Genomic DNA, 27,695 nt, shown 5'->3' with positions numbered 1-27,695 from the left:
TAGTGATGGTGGTGATGGTAGTGATGGTGATGGTGGTGGTGATGATGATGGTGGTGATGGTGATGGTGGTGGTAGGGATGGTGATGGTGAAATGCATTTTCTAAAAACATGACATTGCTGTGACTGGGGTTTAGGGCACATCACCTCTCAACCTGAACCTGTTCGTCATCTCTGAAGTTTGCCCCTCCTGACTTCCTCTTTTCTGGGGATGGCAGCACCATCTTCCTTGTCCCCTAGGACCAAAACATCTGAACCTTCTCTGGATTGTCCTTCTTTCTAACCATCCACAGATAACCAGTTTCCATTGCCAGCCAGTTCTACAACTGGAAAGCTTCTTGAATGTGCACCCTCTTTCCCATCTCCATAGGCCCACTTCAGGTATAGGTCCGAATTTCCTCTTCTTTTGGTAATAGCCTTGAAACTGGCTTCCTTCCCTCTAGCCATGCCCCCCTATAACCTATCTTTCATGTGAATCCTGCCTCAAATACTGACCAGATACATAACTATAGAAAATTTCCTCAATACCTCTCACCCTCAGTCTCCTCATCTGTAAAATGGGGAAAATAGAAGCACCTGCTGGTGTTTATGAGTATCATTTAACACGTAGCATTGACATCAGTAACATCATCTAGCATGTAACATTGTCCACCCTAAAACACCATATAAATGGGAACTGTTACTGTTTTACCACTGTCATTTGTACAGGTGTGAAGCAAAAGCCCAGAGTTGTCTGAATTTGGTTTTCTATCATTAATAGTAATGAATGGTTTAGAAAGTGCTTTCCTTTGGTTTGTGAAAGGTCCTTTTTCTTTCTTGAATTCTTCCTCTCTCTTATTTTTCAGCTCATGCTTAAGGAATTCCAGATTCTAGTCCCTTGTTATTCAGAGCAGCATCTCAACAAGGTTCAAAGATTGTTCAAAATAAGCCACATCTTTGGGGACCTGACACTTAACTCCAGGGACCCCTCTTGCCTCAAAGATGCAGCACAAATGGCCCTGTCTGGCCTCCAAAGCTTCTCGCCACTTGGCCCTTTCATATGTTCTCAGTCTTCCACATTACTATCTTCCCACATACTCCAGTCCAGGCAAACTGGCCAGTCAGTTTTTCATGGCACTCAATGTTGCATCTACCACAGCCAAGCATTTGAACTGTCTGGTTCCCATGCCCAGAACGCTGCCTCTTAGAGCACAGCTCAGATGGCACCTTCTTCAAGGTTGCCTTCCCTCCAGTCTAAGCCTCTCTATTTACATGCTTCTCCCTCATTGCAACAGTGAGCTCCCGAGGGCAGGAGCCACTTTGGCTTTTCTCTGTGTTCCTAGTCTCAGCATACTGCCTGGCACATGAGAGGTGCTTCAGAAATGGCTGTTGATTCACCACAGTTAAGCTAATCCCTTTTGCAGACAATATATGAGTCATATTAGCTGAGAGTCAATAATGTAGCCATTGGACATGGCCCTTCTGACATTCTAGGGATCTAATAAGGTCATAGATTCATAGATCTAGAGATAGAAGGTCTAGAGCTGAAAAATCATTGAGTTCAAGCATCTCATTTTCCAGATGAGAAAACTGAGGTACATAGCAGTTCAGGGATTTGCCCATGGTCATGCAGTCAGCATCTGAGGCAGGATTTGAACACAGATCTTCCTGACTCCAGGTTCAGCACCCTACCCTCTACCCACCTGATAACAGATTATAGTAAGGAAGAACCTTCCTATCTCTTAGTAACAAACAAGTCTATAACGTGTGTTCCATCCACTACCTCCACCTTAATAACCCAGCCCTCACCCCTTGCAAAAATGTGTGTGATCCACAGGAGGAAGAAGGTTAATAAACCACATAACTCCTCAGAGTAAAGATCAACAAGCAGTGGACAATTCAAAGCCTTCTCTTTTTTTGTCTTTCAACCAATAACATCATTTTAAAGAACTTTCAGGTCAGAATTTGGTAAGAAACATAATATTTAGGGGCGGCCAGGTAGCACAGTGAGTAAGAGCACCGGCTCCAGTGTTGGGATGACCTGGAGATCGGATCCCAGGCTCAGACACTTGGTACCCACCCAGAAACACCTGGCTGTGTAACCTTGAGCAAGTTACTTAACCCCAATTGCTTAGGGACGGCCAGGTGGCTCAGCGAGTAAGAGCACCGGCTCCAGTGTCAGGATGACCTGGGGATCAAATCTGGGCTCAGATACTCAGCACCACCCAGAAATAACTGGCTGTGTAACCTTGAGCAAGTTACTTAACCCCAATTGCTTTTTAAAAGAAAAAAAAAGAAACAATATTTAGTACAGAGTGCAAAGAGAGAAGGGGATGGCACAGAGGAGGTCATTATCAAAAGGATTCATCTGTGCCAGCTAACATTGAAATGCTAGCCTAGAACACAGAAAGCCATATTTTTACATCTGATTCAGAAAGTGAGAGAAGAAAGAAAGAGAAAGTGGTGGCTAAGATGTGTACATTTTACAAACATTTCAGCCACGTCTGAGGGGATCTGGGGCTGCTTGGACAACCAAGTTTAATGCAATTAAACCAACATGTTACATGTTTGCCTGCACTACACAGAGGCCTGTGTTCAATGCTGGCACAGAGGCAGAGGCAAACCAGGCACAGTTCCTGACTTTGTGGACCTTAGAGCCAGAATGGGGTGGCCAGTGCACAACATATCCAGGAAACACTGTACTAGTAAATGGAGCTCAGAAAGCACAAGAGAGAGCCTCACAGCGTTATTAGAGGTGTGAGAAAGGTAGATCCTTTCCAGCTAGAGTCCCAAAATGATAAGGTTGGAAGGGAACTAACTGACACAACCCACTCCTGAGCCAGAATCTCCTCCAGGACATCCCTGACAAATGGTCATTCAAGTTTTCTTTGAAGATCTGCTAGGAAGGAGATGCCACTGACTCCCAAGGCAGGACTTTACACTTTGGAGAACTTCAGTGCCCGGATGTTCCCTGCCTCCCCCTCACCCCACCCCCCACATCAAGCCTAAGCTTGCCTCTTTGCAATTAGCCCTGGCTTCTTGTTCTGCCCTCTGAAGTACCATAGGAAATGTCTAACCCTTCATCAGTGTGGCAACCCAGGAAATACTTGAATTCTTCTGTTGAGTTCAACCTTTGCCCTCTGCTCTCCCAAGTAAACAACTCTAAATGATCTTTTTAGGGTGCACACTTAAAGCCACTCACCCTTCTAGTCACACACACATACACACACACACACACATAACTCTCTCTCTCTCTTCTCCCCCACAAGTCTCTCTCTTTCTCCCTTCTCCCCTCTTCCTCCACCCTCTCTCTCCCCCTCCCTCCTCTCCCTCTTCCCTCCCCCCCCCCCCCCTCTTCTAAAATGAGATGGAATTGATTTCCCTCTCACAGATGTGTGACCAGGGCAGAGATCAGCAGGATCAGCTCCTTCCCATTAGTGATCAGGGCAGAGGCCAGCAGGACCAGTTCCCCTCCAAATTAGTGACCTGCCCAAGGTCACACAGGTCATAAAAGTAACATCTGGAACTTTAACTCAGGTCCTCCAATTCCAGAGCCAGGGCTCTTTCTACTCCCTCTCTGCATCTGGGCAGAGGGCATTGGGAAGTTTAGTGTATCTGGAATACAGAGCATGGGATGGGCAGAAAAATGTCAGGGGAGGGCTGCTTCTGAGGTCAGGAATAATGTCCTATAGCAATTAGAGCTATGACCAAGAGGAATGTGGACCGGAAGGAGATGGTGGAGCTCCCCTTCCTGGCTAGCTTCCAGCAAAATGGGCATGGCTTTTTGTCAGAAGGGGTGTAAAGGTATTCATTTGTCTGTTACAGGTTGGACTGGATCAAGTCTGATAGGATCCTGAGATCTCATCATTTTGTCTCTTTTGGGCCATGTACTCAAAGCCTGTTTCTGAATCTGTGACCCTCTGTCTGACTGCTCATAAGAAGGCCATCCCTAACCTGCTGAACTTGATTTCCCACAGATGTCAAAGCCACATCCTGTGCTCTAGGCAGCCTGGACCAGCTCCATATCAACCTCCAGAGGTGAGCACTTATTTCACCTTCCAAAGAGAACATACAGTTTTTTATGAGGGCAGCCTCTGAGTGGCTATCCCTTTAATTAGAGCCACACTTGGGAATGTTGGTACCTGGGGAGAATTCCAACACCCAACATCCTCTGTCAGTTCTGGGGTTTGCCCCTGCTCCTCTTCTCTGCAGATGGAATGTAGCCCCCACCCTGTGGCTGGCCAGGCCAGGCCTTGGGGCCCTGACAGGCTCCCTCTGTACTTGGTATTAGAGACAAAGCATGTCTTCCTGGACTTGTTGCTGTGTGCTTCAGGATGATACCCAGAGGAGAACAACCCAGGGCCCCCAGAAGAGCAGACTAGAAAGGGATCCTTCTCCACTGGCCTCCCTGCCTGCTTCTCTTCCTTGGACTGCCCTGTAATGCGAATGTAAATTTTAAAGATCTTCCCTGCCCCTAGGCTAAAGTGCACCAGAAGCCTGGGGAGGGAGGCTTGTTTTTCAGTAGATACTTTTTGATTGGCCAGTGGGTCAATAAGGTTGTTACATTCTCTGAGCCAGGAGAAGGCTATATAAGCCCTGATGTGTAGCTTTGTTTTGGGACTCACTTTGAGAAATGTTCTGTGATTTGATCTGAATTCTGGGAAGCCGTTGTTGAGAGTCCCCCGGCTTTGAAAGACCCAGAATGTGGAAACCCAGATGTTGACTGGGTGTGGATGTAATGTTTGGACAATTTGGAAATCTGTCTACTTGATGTTTCTGTCTTGATAATTATGCCTGTATACTTTGAGGTTCAGGGTGCTGACCTTTTCACCTGAACAAGGTAAACGATATGTCTGACTGATTAAAGTAAGCTTGTTAACTCATTTTGAGTTGCTTTCCTTTAACAAAGCAGATCCAAGAACCTGTGGTAGCTGCAAACCCTGAGGACGCTTGGGGTGCTTGCTGCTACATGCCCCAACCTGCTTAGGCACTCTGCCCAGGCCACACCTGCCTTCTCACAGCCCTGGAATCTCTCCCCCCAACTTTCCTGAAGTTTCCCAGGAAGGGAGGGTATAGACCTCCATGTCCTTGCTTGGGGCCAAACCTTGGGGAACTCATGACTCTGTATCTCCCAATCGTTTTCATTCCCGTAATGCAGTGTTTGTAGAAGGTCACAGTGAGTTTCAGATTCAGAGAAAATATAGTCTTGTCATTTGCCTGAAAGAGTGAGTTAGCATGGAGGGGGAGGGGTGCTGACTTCGAAGTCAGAGGACTTTGGTTCAAATCTTAGCTCTGTTACACACCTATTGTATGACCATGGCAAACACCGTACTCCTGTGGACCTCAGTTTCCCCATCTCTAGTATGGAACTTTGTTCTAGATGATCCCTGAGACTGCTTTCTGTTCTCTGAGCTTCTATTGAATCCTTTCTTCATTCAGATAGACCTGTCCTGCCACTATTCTGAATCAATAGTTTTAGTGGCCTAATAATGAGATAATGAAGTGAGTTCACATGGAGACTTCCTTCTTTACAAGATGCTTATGATTTCACAGGTCAAGGCTGATGCAGACTCAGAAACTTTATAAACTGAAACACAGTTACTACAGTGGCCAGTCCCTATCCACCTGATGAGGGATGGCTCCCAATAGGTTCAGCAGGAACTCTCATCTTATCTAAGACCAGAACCTGTGATTCAGTATGGAAAGAATTCAGCTCAGGCTGACTTGGAGTTTATTATTGAAAAAGTTTATTATATAACTTATAGTGGGCAAGGATCCTTAGAGGACCTGCAACGTTAAAGGGGTAGAATTAAGGTTTATATAGAATCATCCATAGTAGAACCCATGCCAATTATGCTAACTAGGTGATTAAGGGTGGGATTAGGGGGGAGTTAAGGTGGGGACAGTGTAATGTAACTGCACAGGTGTACTGCCCATGATTCACTGGAAAAAAGCCCAAGGGGGGGGTGGTTACCTAGAGGTGTGGTTTTAGGCTTGAAAACATTACAAAGTCAGTGAGCTGTCAATGGCTGATGGAGAAGTGGCCAGTCTGCCACCCATCAGTGTCATGCTTGACAAGATTAATGTCTGGGAACCAAGGCTAACCAGAGACTCAGTGGATAATAGGCAAAGGAGTTAACCCAGAGATAGGGCCCTGAAGGATTCATTGAGGCAGCCAAGGAGTCAACCTAGAGACAGGGTACCAAAGAATTCATGGGGGCAATGAGACACTATGCAAGGGGGAGATAATAGTTGCCTAAGCTGGAATGTTTATAGATACTTTTGTGAAGGATTGATAAGTATAGCTTGCTAGTGTTTCAAGGCTGAGATAAACAATACATGAGTTATTGCTAGGCACAATTAATGCTTTGAAGCTAGGGGAGGGGGAGAAGGGACAGAGTTCATGCTCTGAGACTGGGGGGGGGGGAATGGAGTGCGATTTTACAAACTGGTTTTACAAATTGATATTACAAAGTTTTACAGACTGATGTTACAAATATAGATCCCAAGCACCCCATCATTCCTGATGTTACAGATTGGTGTTGTGTTACAAATTGAGTTTACAAATTGATTTTTACAAACACAGATCCCAAGCACCCCATCACACCCATTTCTCAGATCTGCATTTGGGTAATTGTTGAAGTGATTGCCTAATGATTCCTATACTTTAGAAGTGGCTGATCAAACTGCCTTGGAGTCAGCAGTGCCCACCCTGACACAATCAGGAGTCTATAGAATACTGAAGAAGGATCCACTGAAATCTTGATGTTCTTGGAGAAAAAAAATCATCTTTCCTTTTTTGAGATGGAAAAAAAAAATCTTTCTTTTCCTCTTGTCATGTCTAATGGGCAAGATTTTAGAACAAAATGGAGGCACAAAACAATAAACAGATATGCTTCTGACAATTTCAGTGGGAAGTCCAGGCATGCAGAACAGGGTAGAGGCTTAGCTCCCAGTAGCCCAAGTCAGCAAAATAAGATGTTTCCTCTTCACTGTTCCTCCAAAAGTCTGTGCTCTGTACAATTGAAGTAGACAGTTCAGGGACAGCCATGCAATCCCTGGTACAAAGAAGCAGACAGTTCAGTGACACACAATCCCTGGTACAAAACCTGGACCTAGAATTCTTAATTCCAGAAGACTGATGCTGAATACCTTGCCCTTTTCTCTGTAGAAAGGCTGTAGACTACAAGCGTGAGATGGTACAAAGGTGAGCAGGCACCAGTTTTTTGTTGAGTGAGATGGCTTCACTATTTTTCACTGTTATGAGGATGCAGGAGGGACCGAAAAAGTGGTTATGGTGCCAACAACAAGTATTCATCGAAAAAATTCTTTAAAGTTGTGCCAATGGCATTGGTGTCTGCACTGGAAGCACCTGAACAGCCATGCTCACTGAGAGCCCTGGACTTGGAATCAGGACAGCCCTCACACTTAGCAGCTAAGTGGCCTTACACAAACCACAACCCTCTGAGCCTCATCTGCAAAAGAAGCCACCCTTGTACCACCAATATCACAGGTTTTTGTGAAGAAAGCTCTTGGTGAACTGTAACACATGCTCTAGGTGTGACTGTCTTGGTATTCTCCTTCACTTACAGTTCAGACAAGGTGTCAAGACTTCAGCAGAGAGGGGGTGGTGGGTGGGGCGGTGGGAGGGAGAGACCCATCCAGCTGACAAAGCTGGGCATCAGGTGAGGAATTTCTCAGCCATGAAACTTGTAGAGCAGAGATTACAATGAAATTGTGGGTCTTTGAAACCTTGGATACAATTCTATCTTTAGATACAACTCATCTTTAGAAACAATAGAGCTAGAACTTTGTAGAAGTTACAACAGTATCAACATGGCCATCCACATGTTTGTTGCATTCTAGCTCATTGTTACATTCTAACAAGTGCAAATCGGGATGTTTTTACCCTGCTACAAAGTAGCAGTAACTGTTGGGGACAAAATTTCTATTATACAGTTTTCTATACATCTTCATAGCTTCTGATGATCAGTCCATAGAAATGCATCTCAAGAAGAAATCTCTGTCTTATATGTCATCACAAAAGACTCTCTTTCCCATCTGTTCCCCATGCAAGGGCAGAAATGGAAGATCCTTTCATGTACCCAAAGGGGATCTCTTGGAGGCCTGGAGGCTTGTGATGGTCAGGTTACTCTAATGAAACCACATTGAGCTCTCTTGGAACTGGGGCCAACAAGTTTGGCAGTGGCACTGGCGGAACTTATAAAGGTTTAAGGGAAGAAAGAGGATTGGGAAAGGTTTGCTGGAGCCATCTTTTACCAGCTCATGGGAGCCAATAGTTAAATTTTCAGTATGAGCCTTTACATCTCAGAAATCAGCAAACACTATAAATCATGATTTGATTGATCGTTTAATTTGTTTCTAGATAAAGAAGATAATGGAGAAAACGCTGATGATGCCAATTAAGCTTAAAACTCAGTGGTTAAACACTTATCATCCTAGCCCCAGGGGTAGACACAACAGATGAGATTGAAAAATCACATTGTCTGGTAGAGTCTATAAAGGGCCAGAAGCAAAGGGGAATGACCATATATTTGGGCCAAACATTTTGTCACTATAATGTGGCTGGGCCCCAAACAACCCAAGGTATGTAGCTGGGGCTAAAAAACAAAAAGCAATAGAGGAAGAATCTAGGCAAGCCTTTTGTTGTTTTTAATCATTGTGAATCAGGGGTTTAGTGGCCATGAATCAATGAAAATACGTTTCCATTTAGAATGTGATCTCCTTGTCTTTCTTTGCTGACAAACAGAATCAGCTGGTGTTTTCATGGCCTGACACTTCTAATGAGGAGAGGAAGTCTTCTTTAAGCTACCAGATGTGTAAACAGAACCCTTCCTTGGCCTGTTCTGTAGCTGACTTTCCAGCTGCAAGAGTGGAGCCAGGATCCCTAATTTCCTGGAAGGTAGAGTCACAGAGCTGGAAAGCACATTAGGAGATCCCTGTCCCTTCCATTGAGACCACATGCAAACCGCCCTTGACAGGCGAGAATGTGTCTTGTTTCTTTTCACACCTATTTAATCAGAAATAAATGTTTTGCATTTTCCATTTTCTGGCACCTTGGTTTACCTGACAAACAGCTCTTATAGAGGTGAGCACAGCCTGTAAGCACCTAGAAAACTGGCTGCTGGCTGCCATGCAGAGTACCTGTGGGTTTCCTCTGGGCCTCTGCTCTGTCATTCTCTCCTCCAGGTTTGGGAAGGAGCCAGATGTTGATTTCAGTAATGGGAGGCAGTCAGGGACATGGTTTAATTTGGAAGAGGCAAAGCAAGTTTGTGTCACATTGGCTGGAGCAGCTCCCCTGGGGTTCAGGAAATCTGCCATGACTGATTATCAGTGCTGTTGCCACTAAGAATAGTAACCAGCCTGGTTTCTATTGTGCACATGCGTAGTTGGCTACAAAGCACTCCCCACCTGCGTGGTGAGGGTAAATAGGAATCATCACAAACTCATGCCCCAGTTCTTCATAATTGCCAGGCCAGCCCAGACGATGCTCAGAGCCATCAATGGCCATGAGGTGACCAATGGAAATCCCAACTGCTGCTCCATCACTGTGGTGGATGTCAACTTTTCTGAGCAACAGAGTTCTGTGCTGCCTAGGACGCTCGGCTCCCCTGCAGTCATTCTCTCCCATCAGCCCTGCCAAGGGAAGCAGCTCCTGAAGGATGTTACCTGTCCACACCAGCCTAAGGAGCCTGACAGGCCCTACACACACACACAAATGAGCCTTCCTTCTGAAGACTTGGATTGTGCCAACTCACAATATTGGCCAGCTCCAGGAGGATTTTTTTGCCTCAATGATTTAAGGAAAGACTTAAGTTTTGTTTTGTTTGCTTTTGTGTGTGTTTCAGACTAGATGATGTTATGAGTGTAAAAAAGAACCATCCTAACAAAGACTTCCCTCTGCTTTTAACATTCTCTTCCATGCATTTAAATGAAATAGAAGTTTGTTCTATTGTTGGCATTGGAGACAGTGATGGCACCTTACTTAGAGCAACCAAGGCCCCCATCCTACTGCATGTAGTCAATCACATGATCCAGGAATGAATCCTTGATAACAAGGCTTGTTGGTGTATTTGCTAACTAAGAGCTAAATAAAGGCCTGTCCTAAGAGGGGGAATGAAAACTTTGAACCCTGAGAAAGAAAGGAAAGGGAAAGGGAAAAGCAGAGAGAGGAAGGTGTAGCAGCAAGCACCCCAAGCGTCCTCAGGGTTTGCCGCCACCACAGGTTCTTGGATCTGCTTTGTTAAAGGAAAGCAACTCAAAATGGGTTAACAAGCTTACTTTAATCAGTCAGACATATATCGTTTACCTTGTTCAGGGGAAATAGGTCAGCACCCCAAACTTCAAAATATACAGACAGAATTATCAAGACATTAACAGATCAAGTAGACAGCTTTCCAAACTGTCCAACCATTACATCCATACCCAGTCAACATCTGGGTTTCCACATCTGGGTTTTTCAAAGCCGGGGGACTCTCAACAACGGCTTCCCAGAATTCAGATCAATTCACAGAACACTTCTCAAAGTGAGTCCCAAACAAAGCTACACATCAGGGCTTATATAGCCTTCTCCTGGCTCAGAGAATGCAACAACCTTATTGACTCACTGACCAATCAAAAAGTATCTACTGAAAAATAAGCCTCCCACCCCAGGCTTCAGGTGCACTTTAGCCTAGGGGCAGGGAAGATCTTTAAAATTTACATTGGCATTACAGAAGGAGAAGAGAGAGTGTATACAAATCCAAGCAAAAAAAAGACAGTCCCTACCCTTCAGCAGCTTCCATTCTAATGGAGGGGGGCACAGGAGGGAGCCAGCAGGAAGAAGCCTAGAGGTTGAATTCCTGGCTAGACTAGACACACAGAAACAAAGGATGCTGGGAACCCAGAGCTGGCAGGGATGGGGTCTGCCATCCAGTCCTGTCAGTGTGTAAGCAGGAATCCTACTACAACACACCCCAAAGGTGACCAGCCTTCTAACATTTACTTTATTTTGTTAATCTTCCACAAAGTAGCTGCTCTCCAGAACCTTTCCTCTAAAGGGTCGGGTCACATGCAAATATCTAATCAGACCCCAGCTCCGAATGGCATTAAACAGGATTTGTTTTGTAGGAACCAGATGTGTGATTTCATCCTGAACAATCTGGTAAGGAAGCATCATCTTGTAAACCAGCTCCTGGGGCCCCATCACCTCAGGGAGGAGCCAGGGTGTCACAGGGAAGACTTGACCTTGAAAGCAGCCCTCTCTCCACACCGCCCTCACAATACTGTGCAAACCAGTTACTGACCCAATGCTCTCTTTCACTTTCTTTGCAAATGCCTCCCTCATGGAACCTCTGAACCTTTCCTTAGGAAGGGCCTTCTGGAGGTTTCCAAGAAGAAAAGATAGGCCAGTCATATGAAAAGAGCAAGCAAGGGCAGAAAGCCTAGTGACCTAGTGGGACCCACACAGTGTGAAGAGAATGTGGGGAAGGCCCAGAGCATATTGTAAGGACTCCTGGGCTGGGTTTGTTGGAGGCTCAGTACAAGAGACCACAGGATTGGCAGCCTTGCCCAGGGTGAAATCCGCATGATTGGAGGAAATGTCCACATCTGGGAGTTCCCCGATCTATTGGCATATGAACATACGGGAATATTAAGCGGTCCTCTCAACCAGGTTAGGTTAGCACCTTGCATGTATACTGTAAGTGCTTGGGAAGTGTTTACAGACTGAATACTGTCAGGCTCTGTCCCGGCTGTTCCAAGTGCCCCTCACTCTCAGTGCCTGCTGCCTAGCTTGGAGCACTCCTTCCCTCCTCCAGGGACTTGGCTCAGCTGGCAGCATCCAAGTGGGCAGCTCTTGGCTAGACCTGAGGCACAGCATCCTCATCACTGACTCTCCAGTTCTGGGGCATGCTGGGTGGGGGCTCCTCAGCCCTGAGCCAGAATAGACCCCTCCCCACTCAAAAGGAGAGAGATGCCCAGGTCCTCGGCACCATGGAGGCCCCACCCTGCCCTCGGCCCGCATGCACTCCTTACATGGCTTCTGCTAGAGAGGAATCTGGCCCAAGAGACAAGAGTGGAGCAACATTGCTCCCTTAAATACGCGGGCAGGAATCCTGCTTCTAGCAATTCAGTTAGTTCCTGCAGCTCCAGTTCCATGGCCCTCAGAGGAGCTTTGTCCAGTGCCCAGGCGCCCCCTGCCACTTCTCCTGCTGTGCCCCAGACTGACACAGTAACTTAAAGACTCAACTCACATGCCACATTCAAGGAAGCCTCCTCAGAAGCTGTGTTCTCTGTAGCTTTCTGTCAATTTGGTGAATAGGATCTTTCTATAGCAGACAATTGGTGAGATGGCCATGCCAGGTGTCTCTGGATGGCACCATGTAGATGGTGAGCTGGCTAAAGCCACAGACAGTAGGGGGAGCCCCAGTGAGCTCCATTTATAAGGCCCCATAGTTGTAGGAGAAAGGAGGTTTAGACATAAATCCTCTAACACAGCTCCCTTTTTTTGAAAGGTGTCACTTCGGTCAGCAGAGGTGATGTGACCTGCACATGGTCAACACAAAGAGTAGAAGCTTAACTAGGTCTTGGAACCCAGGGCCCCTAATACCAAACATTCTGATATACAAAGTGTGCCATTAATCATCTCTTCCAGATTTCTGGTGCTCGTTTTAATTCTGGTTACATCAGACCCTACTCTTTGAGCCATTTTTTATTCTACTTTGAGAACCTATTTGAATCATCCCTCACCCCCACCCCAAAGTAATCACTCAAAAGATGCTTCCTGGTGCTTTCAGTCCCTAAACCATCTAGATTTTAGCATTATACTGGACTCCCAATTAGACCTCATAAGGTGCCCCATGGGTAAATAAAGATAGATGCCTCCAGGGCTTTGGGAAAGCTCTCTAAGGAAAGTTTGTGGGAGCACATGGACCAGAATGCCACAGGATGAGGGGCATGATTGGGTTGCCATGCTGCTGATACAGAGAATGGCTATAAGTGATAACAGAGACCAAAGATCCATTGCAGTTCTGTGTCTTTAAAATAAAGGACATAAATATTGTGTTGTAGCATAAAGGAAGTTATTTCCTGAGGGGGCTAAAAGTCTTCATTAAACCCATGCTTGTAATGACAAGGCAGAGACCAGACTTGACGATCTCTGCTACTCTCCTTGGAGCAGGTCCATCCATCACACCACCATCTTTTGACAATCACATACTAGAAGTACCCAGGACTGTGCCATGACTTTCCTCAATAATGGTTCCAAGAAATTAGCAGAAATTGGTCTATGGCATATTTTTCTCACACAATTCCATATGTTACTCTAAAAAGTAACGGCTTGTGTGCATCCCATATTTCCTGCAATATGGCATTTTGCTTACACAGTGTAAGAGTGTGCCAGCATCATTTCTCAGAATTCTTCCCCTTACCCCACCTCCTTTGGAAAAAAAAAAACAAAAAACAAACTAAGAGACCAAAGGAACTTAAAATGATTGATAACTGAATCCTGGCCTTTTGCTTCAGAGTCAAAGGGCTGAATCCAACCTAGTTGAATAGCAACTGAAATTTGTCTCAGGGAAAGCTGGTTAATAGACCACCTGGAACAAATTGTCTATTGGAATTGGCTTATTGAACCCAAAATGATGGTGGCCAACTGAAATGAAAAAATTCTCCTTATGAGAAAAGCCCCCAAAACCCAAGACCATGGAGCAGAACTTTTTCTTGAGTTCTCAGGCTCATTCAGGGACAGGATCCTGGGAGCACCCAGCCTTGCTGAACCTCTCAGTCACCCAGAAAACTTCTGATTACCTATTCTGCATGGTTTTCATTGCTAAAGACACCTGTGAACTGTTGGGGCTTAAATGGGTCACAGGTGCTTGACTGTCGGTCTGCACTTGAATGTAGAGAACTTTCAGAAGTTTCTCGGCTTTGCTAATGAAATGTTCCCCTCCCCTATATTATTATCTGAAAGGTTACAGGGCAGACAAGCAGGAGCATGTATTATGTAGGGGATGTTTTGGGGTCCCTTGACCTCACTAAGGTATGTTCCCCTGTCCTATACAGTTACCTGCAAAGGTTACCAGGCAGATAAGGAAGAGGGTGGGTAATCTTTTTTGTTTATGCCTCCAGATATGGTCCTAGAATAACATCCTAATAAGTAACTAACAATAATAGCAAGGGTAAATAGTGAACAGGATTAAAGGAGGCTCCTTCTACATTATCTGCATTCCTTTGATGTAGGATTTTTCTACATTGTCTGCATTCTTTTGGGGTGTCTACATTCTCTTGGGGGGCATTTTGGTGTGTCTACATTCTCAAGGGGCTCTGTGAGCTCCTTGCATCTTTGGCTCTGTATGAAATGGTCCTGTAATAATCAGACTATTGATTACACCCCCGTCTTCTTATTCTCACCACTTGCTAGCCCATCAACTGCACTGGCCACAGTAAGTGGCACCCACAACGTGGGGCATCCGGACTGCTGATTGAGTCTCTAGTGAGGGACTCCCTGGATTTGCCAGGAGAAAGCAGGCCCACATTGAAATCCAGGGACAATGGATTTCTTTCAAGATAAGGGGAAGGCTCTAGAAGGGTGTTTGTCGGCATGCTCAATTTTTCATAATCAGAGCTCACAGAGACGAAGTCTGGGAGGAAGCTTAGTGAAGGGTCTAAAAGATGAAAGAAAAGATCTGAGAATATTACAACTTATAGTATATAAGAAAGGGATTTCAATTAAGAAACAGATTCTGAATTTTTTTTTTAAATAGTCTATCATAATATCACAATAGCCCCATGGTTCCCTGGTGGTTCTGAGATCAGAGGACCTGATTGGGAAGCAGTGGGAGAGGCTTCAGTTAATTACTTTAAGGAGAATGGACAGGAGAGTGACTCTGGTTCCATATTTGCAATTTATAATGTCATTAAAGTATTCCTAGCAAACAAAACAGGTCTTAAAGAAATATTGAGTGTCATGGGTGAGAGGGAAGGCAGTGATCAGGAAGAGACTCCACCCCCTTAATTTGTGGGGGAAAAGACCCCTAGCAAATACCAAACCTCTTAACCTCAGCCCAAGTCTGCTCTATAATCCTGCATGGAGAACAGAAAAGGCTGGGAAGCCTAATGGCAGTCCCACAGTAGTTTCAGAATGATATATACCTTTTCAAAACCTCGTGAAAGAGGAAGGACAGACATTAAGAGAATGGGATTTAAAGGCTGCAGTTTGTTGGCATACCCTGTTATAGTAGATGCCCAGAGCAATAGAACACAGCCAAAATTGAATGTAAAAGATCTTAAGGAGGTTAAAAAATAAAAGGCTGCACAGGAGTATGGGGCAACAGCTTCTTATCCTTATTTCTTTCTCATTATTGGAAAATTTAGCAGCCTCAGCTTTGACACCATATGATTAGAGGCAAACAGCTAAAATATGCCTAACCCCAAGGGACTACTTACAGTGGAAAGCCAATTATAAGGGAAAATGTCATAGCAAGCTATATGATCTTATGTTGGCAGAAGGACCTAACGCACCCAGTATTTCCATGCTTTTGGGTGACAGACCTAATACATTGCCCAACACACAAATGAACTATTCAGTGCCAGTATGTTATACTATTCAAGACTGTGCAATACAAGCATGGAAAGAGATAATCAGTTCTGGTCAAGCAGGAAAAATTTTTACAAATATCATGCAGGGACCTGAGGAATCATTTCCTGATTTTGTGGCAAATATACAACAAGCAGCTGAGCGAACCTTAGGAAGTACTGTGGGATTGGAAGAATTTGTAAGACAAATAGCTAGAGGGAATTGCAATTTAGATCATAAGAAAGCTTTTTTGGCACATCCTGCTGATGCCTCCTTGGATCAATTAATTAGAAAATCTATGGAGGCAAAGTCTATGGTCTTTTTTTTTTTTTTAAAGCAATCAGGATTAAGTAACTTGCTCAAGGTTACACAGCCAGTTATTTCTGGGTGTGGTGCTAAGTATCTGAGCCCAGATTAAGTCTATGGTCTTTCAAGCGCAAATTATAGCAGAGGCACAAGCAGCCAGGAATAGGCAAAATAAGAAATTATAAATGTGGTAAAGTGGGTCATTTCAAAAGGGAATGTGAAGTGGGCAGCAGTCATAGTGAATTACGACCAAAATCAAAATGCCCCAGATGTCATTAGGGCTTTCACTGGGCTTCAGAATGTAGATTTAGAATTTCGGGAAATGGCCTCAAGGGCCAAGCCGCGGGCCCACAAAAAGCATCAGGGACTTATGTTCAGTTTGGCACTCCAAAAGTTCAGGAGGGGAAGCCGATTTGGATCCCTCCACCTCTGAAGTAACTGCTGTTATCTTACAGCCTGAGGTTAAATTTTTAAGCATTTACCCAGGCCAGGAGAGAGAAGTGCTTTTTAGGAGCCCTTCTCCTGCTCCTGCAGTGGGGGTACTTTCTTTAACCTCAGAAGGAGAATACATGGATATGCAAATCACTCCAACCTATGTGGAACAAAAGGACTGGGAAGATTCTAATAAGATGAAAATTAAAATTATGAATCCCAGCAATTCCATGATCCAATTAAAACAGGAACAACGGATATTTCAAATGCAGAATCCAGAGGTCATGTGGTTTCAAATTGTTACGACCTCAAGACCCACCCTTCATATATATGTGGAGGGCAGGAGAATTCAGGGTCTCTTAGACACAGGAGCAGACCTGACCATTATCAATCAGGAACAATGGGACCCAAAGTGGACTGTTCAAAAATCAGATATAAATATGAAAGGCATAGGAGAAGTTACTCAACCTTTAAAAAGTGTGAGGAAACTTACTTGGGAATTTGAGGGCATGTCAGGAAAATTCTAGCCATATTGTTTGGCTTCCTTGCCAGTGGCTTTATGGGGCAGAGATATTTTATCACAACTTAAGGTCACCATCACAACAAATATTCAGGAGGGGCCCTGATTGATGGGCAGCCAACAGCCGATCCTATTGAATGGCTTGCCACAAAACCAGTATGGGTGGATCGGTGGCCCCTAAGTGCAGAAAAAATTGCTGCCCTATTAGACATTGTGCAAGAACAGCTGAAATTAGGTCATAATGAAATTACAAATAGCGCATAGAATTCTCCAGTTTTTTCAATCAGAAAAAAAGAATTCAGGAAAATGGAGGATGCTTATGGATTTGCTAGAAGTAAATAAAGTCATGAAGGATATGGGAGCGTTACAGCCTGGTTTACCATCTCCTAATAGGGACCATCGCAATGGCCTTTATGGGTAACAGACATAAAGGATTGTTTCTATAGCATACCTCTCTAAAGTCAGGACGGAGAAAAATTTGCGTTTTCCAAACCTTCCATCAATCTAAAAGAGCCCCTAAAAAGATACTGTTGGAAGGTACTACCCCAAGGGATGAAAAACAGTCCCACATTATGTCAAAAGTTTGTGGCAAAGGTCTTAGAATCAACCAGAAACAAACACCCCACAGCTTACTTAATTCATTACATGGATGATATTCTATGTGCACACCAAGATGTGATTACCCTAGAGAAAATATTAGAGGAGGTTACAAATAATTTCACTGCTGTAGGACTTAAGATAGCCCCTGAAAAGATACAGAAGACATCTCCTTTTATGTATTTAGGTAATAAGGTATAGATAGAACACTACTGTAGGACCGCAAAAATTAGAAATCAGAAAAGATAATATCAAAATATTAAATGACTTGCAAAAGCTTATAGGGGATATAAATTGGATCAGATCTAGTCTTAGAATTTCAAATGAATGTTTAACACCATTATACCAATTACTGGAAGGTGATACCAACCTAAATTCTACTAGAACTCTTACACCTGAAGCTAGGAATGCATTGGATTACACTCAGAAAGCTATCAGAACAGCAATTACATATAGGGTAGACCCCTTTGCAGGAATACAACTCACTGTGCTGAACACAAAATGCTGCCCTACAGATGCCTTAATGCAAAATGATTTAGTGATTGAATGGGGTCATATTTCACATCAGCCAAAATATTCTTTACAAACTTACCCTGATGGGTTGGCTCAGCTCATAAAGAAAATGATCAGACGGTGTTTATGCCTAAGTGGTCAATTGCCTGAAGTTATAAAAGTTCCTTATAGTCATGACCAAATCCAACAATTGATTGAGAATCGAGAATCTTGGCAATTTTTCTTAATATATGCTATCCCCATACAACATTATACCCCAGAAGTCATTTTCAGATTCTTAACAAACAATGAGTTCATAATCACTAAGGTATGTAAGGATCAACCTGTTTTAGGATTTAATGTATTTATTGATGCTAGTAAAGACTGTAGAGTTTTGGTATACTGTCCTGATAAACAGGTTATGAAAATGATCACCACTCCTTATGATTCCACCCAAAAGAACGAGCTCACAGCTATGATATCTGCTCTTACCCTATTTCCTCAGTCTATTAATATTATTACAGATTCTCAATATGCAGCCCAAGTAACTCAAAAGATAGAAACAGCCAATATACATAGAAATAAAACTCAGTTGTACACATTGTTCTGTGATTTAAAAGATATTGTACAAAATATGTCACATCCCTTTTACATTATGCATATCCCATCTCATACTGGTCTTCCTGGACCACTTTTTAGAGGTAATCACATAGCTGATCAAATCCTTGTGGGATCATTAGAATTAGCAAAGGAATCCCATCATAGATTTCATCAATTGGCTAGAATGTTTTCTAGGACCTTTGATATCACTAGGGAACAAGCTAGGCAAAAAGTTAAAAGCTGTCCATCATGTGTTATTTGCAGTCCCTCTATACCCAAGGGTGTAAATCCCTGTGGACTGTTACCCAATGAAATTTGGCAGTCTGATGTTACTCATTATTGTGTTTTTTGGAGACTGAAATATATACTTGTAACTGTGGACACATTTTCGGGGTTTACATGGGCAAATGCTATGTCTGGGGAAAAAGCCTCTCATATCCAAGAACATCTTATTACCTTCTTTGCTGCTGCAGGTGTGCCAAAACAATTAAAGACTGACAATGGCCCCACTTACACCTCAAAAGGCTTTGTAGAATTCTGTCTTCAATGGGGTATTCTCCATGTTACAGGACTTCCTTACGACCCCACAGGTCAGGCAATTGTTGAAAGAAAAAAACCCTATGCTTAAAACTGCACTCCAAAAATTAAAAGGAGGAATTTGGAGCATGGGTACCCCAAGACAAATGTTGGGGTTGTCACTATATGTAATAAATTGTTTGACATTAGATCATGAAAATAAAAAACCAGCAGAAAAATTCTGGGGTGTTACTGACCACACAATTAGTAATTCTAAAAGATCACAGCCCCAGGCAACTGCAGTTACTGAATGGGTGATATGGAAAATGATAAGAGACAATGGTGTGGCCCGAGCAGGGTAATAGTTTGAAGCCGAGGCTATTCGTGTGTCTCCACAGATGAAAACGAGGAAGTCTGGATGCCAGAGAGGGGAACAAGAACTGTGTCAGCAAATGCAGAGGCTGGACATTCGCCCCCCCCCCCCCCCCCCCCCCCCCCCCCCCCCCCCGAACCAGAACCAGGCGAGGTCGGCAGCCGAGGAGGAGCCAGAGCCTAAATGAGGGCAAGTGGATGGTGATTCCTGGTGGCTGCTATCATGGCTCAGCTGCCAACAGCTGCCTCTACAAGGCACCGGGCAGTCCTCCATCATCCACCTTGGGTGGAGATGGTTGGGTGGGGAGAGTTTCTTCCAGAAATCACTTTAGAAGGAAACGGGCCAGTCCTTATTGCCAAAGATTTTGATATACATAAGGCAAATGTGACCGTCCTGTGCTTGATTTTAATTTTATTGGGTTAGTGGATGATCCACCTTCGTGTTTTTCTACTTTTAATATGTCCTCATGTAGCTTAGTGCATATTATCAAGTATCACTATGAGTATCATCCTTGGGGCAGACTCCAACAGGCCCTTGTGGACATTCCTGTTAATCTGTCTTCTATATCTATGCAAAAGCACAGAGTTAAAGGAAAGTTGAATGGGAACGCCTATGCTAAAGGAATTTTCAGAGTTAGGGACCCAGTATGCTTTGAGAACATCACAACATACACTATGGGGATTTGGGGACTTTTTCAAATTGTTCAGGATTGTGGGATAAACATCAGACGCTGTGTCCAGACTGAGACGAGTGGGACTTATCTTCGGGTCAAGCAGATCCCCCATTTTTAAACTGTAGGACTGATGTACCTGTTAGCCATCAGGTGGAACAGCAAACCTACATTTCCTGGCACAATGACACGAACGTTAATCACAGACATGGGGGGGGTACCCTAAACAAAATTGGTTTGGACACTCACAAAGAGAAAATCTGGAAATATGGAAAATCCCTTTGCCATGGGCCCCAGTGACAATGGTTTTTGCTATTTTTGCTCCTAATGGGACATACTTGAGCAAGACTGAGCATCGCTTTGTATGTGCTTGTTTAGGAGGGAGGTATGCATTCATGTGGGGAAATCATAGCAATGTAAATATCACTAAAACTGATAAGCATTACAGTGTCATATGTATTAATTGTAAGGTTTCTGAATGTCATGATAATACTTCTTTAGGGCAATTGCTATTTGTTATTAGAAGACCTAGTATGGTAATGATACCTGTAGAGAGTGAGCATTGGTTTCACTCTCATGCTGATCATTCTATTGCTCAAATTAATGAATTATTGGGTTCCAGTCGAAAAAAAGAGGTGTATATCCTATATTGTTGTTGGGATAATTGCTTTAATTACAACTATAGTAAGCAGTGTTGCTATGCCTGTATCCATTAGCACTGTACAAAATCAGATAGTGCAAGCTCAGTTTTTACATGAATTGTCTGTCAATGTTTCACAAGGATTTTTGTTACAATCAGAAATCAACAAGCGCTTTTATAAAGCAACAAATCAGCTTAAAGAGGATTTAATTGCCATAGCTGAGGAGATTGAATTAATGCAAGTTAGACAAAGGTTAGTATGTGATTATAGATATATAACATAACTCAAATTAGAAATCATCTTAATGGCCTATGGGGTGACCATAACACATCCCTTGACATAAATGATTTAGAGAATTTGGCTAGCCTCATGGATCAAGAAAGTCAGCAATCTCTACCACCAAATTAGGAGGCAAAAAACATTGTTGATTGGATAAAGAGAGCTCAGGGAATATTACCTGGACAAGTACAGCAAATAATCACCTTCTGAGGAATAGGGGTGGTGTTACTGGTCTTATGTACTTGTTTACCCATCCTTCTTTCCTGTTTTTCTCATATCATTCAACAAGTGGTATATAATGTCCAATTGCATGATCCTGACTGCAGCCTTTTAAAATAATAAAATGGGGGAGATGGAGAGAACTTTCAGAAGTTTCTCAACTTTGCTAATGACATGTTCCCCTCCCCTATATTATTATCTGAAAGGTTACAGGGCAGAGAAGCAGGAGGATGTATTATGTAGGGGATGTTTGGGGGTCCCTTGACATCGCTAAGGTATGTTCCCCTGTCCTATACAGTTACCTGCAAAGGTTACTGGGCAGATAAGCAAGAGGGTGTGTAATCTTTTTTGTTTATGCCTCCAGATATGGTCCTAGAATAATATCCTAATAAGTAACTAACAATAATAGCAAGGGTAAATAGTGAACAGGATTAAAGGAGGCTCCTTCTACATTATCTGCATTCCTTTGATGTAGGATCTTTCTACATTGTCTGAATCCTTTTGGGGTGTCCACATTCTCTTGGGGGGCATAAGACCTCTGTGAGCTCCTTGCATCTTTGGATCTGTATGAAATGGTCCTGTAATAAACAGACTATTGATTACATCCCGTCTTGTTATTCTCACCGCTTGCTAGCCCACTGTGCTGGCCGCAGTACTTGAATATGGCAATCATGCATTAACTGACCACGCTTAGTTCCCCTCCTGGTTTGGCCAACTGGGCTGTTTGGAGTGACCCAAGCATGAGAGAGAAGGCCCTATTCAGGGCTATGGACATTATATTCTCCACCCCTGGAAAGGCTTGGTCTGAAGAAATCTCCAGAGTCTGGGTTGGAGTCTGGAGGAAGGAATCAATAAGAACGTCTAGGTTGTTATTTTCTTCCCCTTAAAAATTACAAAAACAGATTTTTAGGGAAGTGAAAAGACTTCCAAATTCACCTGTGGAGAAAACATCCAACCTCCCTTTTAAAAATCCATTCACAGCCCAACCAGTGTGATAACCATGTAAATCACTCAGCCAATCAACAAGCATTTATTTACTAAGTGACTGTGCCAAGTGCTGATCACCATACCTGAAACACAGTAGTGCATAATAAATGTTGTTACCATGACTGTACTGTGGATACAAAGGCAAAAATGAAACAACCCCTGCCCTGTAACAGTTTACCTTTTATCAGAAAAAAATGATGTCAACATCTAAGAACACATAGAATCTACAAAACATAAATATGAAGTAAGTTCCAGGAAAGGGCCATCCACTAAAGGTAGTCCCGCACGAAATGAGAGCAGGGAGACATGAATGTAGACAGCATCAAGTTTTGTAAGTCCTGCACAAGCAGCCACTGCCATATCTTCTGGATCTTGCCCAGGCAGAGGACCCAACTTCCAGTCCCCATCGTGTTCCCTGCCACCTTCTTTGGCAAGCTTGCACAAATCATCCCAGATCTCTGGGGTTCAGTTTCCTCCTTTGGAAAAGGATCAGACTAGATGGCCTTTAAGGATGTTGACAGCTCGAGACCTCTGGGCCTTTTCTTGCCTTTTAGCAGTTCATTGCTTATCTCCCCAGGGAGTTGGGAACAGGCAAACCAAGTCTTCCTTTGGATTCTCCCAGACTCCTCTGAGGGGCTGCCTCCTTTAGGCAGCCTTCTCAGATTACCTTAGGATGAGTGTTCTCTCCCTCATGCCATGAACCTGTATTCACTGATCTGTGGAAATGCTGAATCTTCTCAATAGTAAGCAAGCTCCTTGGAAGTGGGAACTGGTGTTCACAAGGCCATTCAGTCCTCAGGGCCTGGCACAGAGTGGGCTCTTCACCAATATTTTGTTCAACTGAATTGAACTGGATTCAATTGAATTGAATTAAATGGGGTTGAGCTGGATGGGAGCAGAGGATACTTTTCAGCAGACTGACTCCACGGAGCCTGTGGGGCCAGGGGAGGGAAGGCAGAAAGGGGCCTGGAGACAGGGATGCCTGGAGACAGGGCTGCGATGGCTTTGCTTTTCTTAACCACAGAAGTGAGGGAAGGATAGAAAGCTCAGGATGCACAAGGCTGGCTCCTCAGCTTGTCCATCACCTCAGACTCCGGACAAGGTCAGGAGGATCCTGCCTCGCTGGGGCCTCACAGGCTCTGACCGTGAGCGATGCCATTGGACACGTAGCTTCAGTGATGGCCTTGTTGCTGGATTCTATTTCACAGCTTGTTGGGCATGGCCCTAGAAGCAGCTCATCTTCACAGCCATCCCAGTAATTGGCAGCACTCCTCCCTGAGGCTGATTTCCCTTTTCGCCCGGGTCCTTCCCTCTGAGGGGATGATCTGGGGCAGACTTATTTGTCTTCCCCATCCGGTCACCCCACGGGAGTTCACCATGATCCATCTTCTCTGACAAGTGATTTCTAAGCTTCTAGTTTCTCTTGCCATGTTTTATAGTAGAAAAAATCATGACAACTCCCATTATACCAAAGAGACAATGATTTCCTATGGATCGATGTTCCTGATCATGGCCAGATTGAAAATAACATTAGGTGCTAATTGTTTAAAAATCAATTTTTATCTACCTTGGTTGCCTAACATGTCCCATTTGTTTCTGGAGAATCAGGTCTGTGTAAGTTGACTTGGCCCTGGGGACAGACCGGCCTGGCTGGGATACCATCTGGGCTGGCTAAACTGCCTTTGAGAACTGAAGGTCTCGTGTGATGTTCAGCCGGGCCATGATCCAAAATGCTGGATGGGGTTCCATTCTCCTAAGAGGGTCTTCACTTGGGGTTCCTGGGAGTCCTAGGCCTGCATGCTTCAGGAAGAACACAAGTCGCATCTTCGTTTTCACTGTGATTAGCTTTCTTTGTAATCCTGTGTGTTTTGTCTTCCATGTTTAAAACATGATGCTGAGATGGGAAGGAGAACACTTACTAAGTGCCAGGAACTATGCTACACTTCACAATTATCTTATTTGGTCCTGACAACAACCCTAGGGGGCAGGTGCTATCATCATTCCTATTTTACAGATTAGGAGACTGAGAGAAAAAGAGGTTCAGTGACCTGCTCAAGGTCACAGAGCTATGAAGTATCTGGGGGTGAGTTTGAACCCAGATCTTCCTGATTCCAGATTCAGCGCTCTGGTAGCAGCTAGGTGGCATAGTAGAGAAAACACAGGGTCCCAGATCAGGAAGATCTGAGTTCAAATCTAGCCTCAGACACTTGCTAGCTGTGTGACCTTGGGCAAGTAAGTTAACTCCTGTCTTCCTCAGTTTCTTCAACTATGAAATGGAGATTATAATAGCATCTACTCCCTGGGAAGTTATGAAAATTAAATGAGAAATGTTTATAAAGTGCCTGGCATTCACTATTTAGTAGTAATGGTAGTGGGGTAGTGGTAGTGGTAATAGTAGTAGCAGTAGTAGTAGTAGCAGCAGCAGCAGTTCTCAGGCTTCAGCAGACTGCCAACATGGCCCATGATACACGAAAGGTTAAGAACCTAGCCCCTAGCTCCATTTCTCTGAAGCAATGGGGGCATCAGCAGGGTGTCAAGGACAGGGGAGTGAATGGGTGATATGGAAATAGGAAAAGGGAGAACTGAGTACCTGTTGTGGGTGGAGGCAGTCAAGAGGGAGATATCATCTTTATTATAACAATCTATCCTCTTGAAAGAGTGTCTTTGGATACAGGGTTCTTAACCTGGACTCAATGAATTTGTTTTGGTTTTATTTTAAAAATTGTGTTTCAATATGACTGCTTCCCTTTATAATCCTGTGTACTCTATTCTATGCATTTAAAAACCTTCTTCTGAGAAGGGGTCCACAGGATTTACCAGCCCAACAAAGGGGTCCAAGATATAAAAAAGATTAAAACCTCGGGCCCAGTAACTGTTGGGTACACATCACATGCTTAGATTGCCAGCAATAAAATGCCTGTATAACATTTCCTAGAAAGCACACATATTCTCTTCCCCTTTTCTGGCATTTAGTGAACTCTCTTCAGAAGTGGAAAGGAGTTGACCAAGACCAAAGACCATCATGTATTTGTATGGATTTCATGGGTCAGTAGGGTAAAAAATTCACCACCTGGTGGTCCACCTGACAAGGAGCTTGTTAGCATACTGACTTGCATCTTCATGAACATTCTTGCAATAAATAACATGAGGAGACATATAAAAATTGCAAGTGAAAGTAAGGTCATCAATTATTAGAAAATTGAATAGAGAAGCAGAAGTCACCCAAAGTAAAAAGGAACAAAGTCCTTTTGGAGAGGATTCTGGGAAGATGGTGGAGTAGGTCAGAAAGTACCAAGCTTTCCAGATTTTCCCACAATGAAGGCTAAACCTCTCCAGTTCTTTCCATGAATCCCCATATGGCACATTCTCCAAAGCCTTCACCATCCTGGCCATGCTCCACCAGATGTGTGTATAAAGGGGACTAATAAGAATTGACATAGGATTTGCAAAATACTTTACATTTCTTATCTAGATCTTGTGAAGTAGGTATGAGTATAGACATTTAACAACCATCTCCCTGAAATTAAAATATATGTACAGTATATTTTTGATTTAATCTGCATTCTCAACCTTTCATTCATCACTTTCTAAAACGACAAAATAAACCAAGCCCTTTTGTGTAGCGTTTGCCTATTTCTGAAATATAAATGCTCACAATGAAAAATTTACAAATCATTCCTGAAAACCAGTAGGACTTGGCTCCAGAACACCCCTGGGTAGATACAACAAGCGTTACTGTGCCTATTTGACAGATGAGGGAAATGAGGCCCAGAGAGGTTAAAGAGCTTGTCTGTGACCACCTAGTAAACACCAAGAGGCAGGATTTAAGTAGAGACCTCTCCGAATTTGGGGCCCTCTAGGTGACACAATGCCTAGAATGCTGGACCTGGAGTCAGGACCTGAACAGTCTCAGACACTTAACTGTGTGACCCTGGGCAAGTCATTTAACTCCATTTGCCTCAGTTTCCTCATTTGTAAAATGAGTTGGAGAAGGAAATGGCAAGCCTCTCCAGCAACTAACCCCCAATGGGGTCACGAAGAACCAGACACCACTGAAAAGCCCCTGAACCACTCTCTTAATTCTAGACCCAGAACGCTCTACCCTGACCCCTGCTGCTGCCCCTTGTCCACAGTCCTCCCAAATGACGGCACCAGCAGACATGAACCCAGCAGTATGGGTGAGGCCCGGCAAAGACAGACCTCCCTGCTCTGCACACTGGGTCTCTCTCCCTCAGTGAGGCCTCAGATGTCGTTGGGAGCTAGCCTGTCCACTTTGCGTCTGCTGCCCAGCCTGACTTCAGCTCTACAAAACAAGATGCCCTTTCCAGGAAAAGATCATTACTTCCAATCTCACCACTGTGCTGCTAACTCAAGCTTCGACTGACTCCACCTGTTTCAGCCTCCTCTTCCCCTTTGATTGGTGGCCTAGAAGGCAGTGCACCAAATTCCTCCCAATACTTTTCTTTACGGAGGGCAGAAACACGACTATCAGCTCATCCCTGGTTGTATCTGCTGCCCAATCTGGCTTCAATTTCACAGAGCTGGGGACCCCCTGCTGTCCCATTTCCCATAACCACCGATCCTGCTTTCCTGCCTGCTTTGGTGTGTTATCTTCCCCTTTAGACTGTAAGTTTGATGAGGGCAGGGACTGTCTTTTTTTTTAATTAATTACACACCTAGCACTTATTACAGGTCCTGGCACATTGTAGGTTCTTAGTAAATGTTGATTGGATTGGGTTGGGTATCGTCTACTGGATTAAATTTTCCGAGCCATTTTGGCCAATGATCTTTTACCTCTATTACAATCCTTCACTCTTTCAGCAATCCTCTCAGTGTCTCTCCACCTCCAACATGCTGCTTCCAAAAAGTTCTTCTGCCTCTCTCTTGTGTCTCTCTAAATTTACGTCGCCAGCTCCTCCCAGTTCAGCCCTCTCTTTTCACGTCAACAAGTCCCTCCCACAAGTGGGATTCACAAGCTCTGGGTTTTAACACCAAAAACCAAGCCAATACAGGGGGATCTTTATATTCCATTACTATTCCCCTCTTACAAATGCACCCTGGGGCTTCCTTGTGCTACTCCCTGCACTCAGTACTCTGGGAGAGGCACAGAGGAGGAAGACTGTCGTCTCTCCTGGAAGAATCGGGCGGTGCTGGCTATGGTCAGGTCCATTTCTTTTTGGTGATGTTAAGATGCTTCTCTGAGATGAGTACAAATAATGACATGAGGAGGATGATTCTCTCAAAGATCCAGCTTGAACAGAGGAAAAAATTGACTGTTGAGGGAATTCTGTCTTACACCCCTCCCTCTTTCCCTTCCTTTCTTTTTCATCGCTTTCTCCTTTCCTTCCTCCCTCTTCCTTGCTTTCTCTCCTTTCTTCCCTCCTTTTCTCTCCCTCCATTCTTTCCTTCTTTTCCTTTCTTCCTTCTTTTCCTTCCTTCCTTCCTTCCTTCCTTCCTTCCTTCCTTCCTTCCTTCCTTCCTTCCTTCCTTCCTTCCTTCCTTCCTTTCTT

At 44.0% G+C, this 27,695-nt stretch overlaps 1 long non-coding RNA gene across 1 annotated transcript in view; it reads left to right on the top strand.

The window, feature by feature from the left end:
• The first annotated feature begins 3,878 nt into the window (after positions 1–3,878).
• LOC138166008 (uncharacterized) overlaps positions 3,879–27,695 on the top strand; it is a 34,087-nt gene continuing 10,270 nt past the window's right edge. The window contains exon 1 of the long non-coding RNA XR_011169518.1: positions 3,879–4,014. This is a non-coding gene — a long non-coding RNA (uncharacterized lncRNA). The remainder of the gene's footprint in view (positions 4,015–27,695) is intronic.

This window comes from Petaurus breviceps, unplaced genomic scaffold, assembly GCF_028583685.1.
Source record: "Petaurus breviceps papuanus isolate PSGF00001 unplaced genomic scaffold, PetGlider_PUasm1.0 218, whole genome shotgun sequence".
Lineage (NCBI taxonomy): Eukaryota > Metazoa > Chordata > Mammalia > Diprotodontia > Petauridae > Petaurus > Petaurus breviceps.
This window is presented reverse-complemented; position numbering and strand designations above follow the sequence as displayed.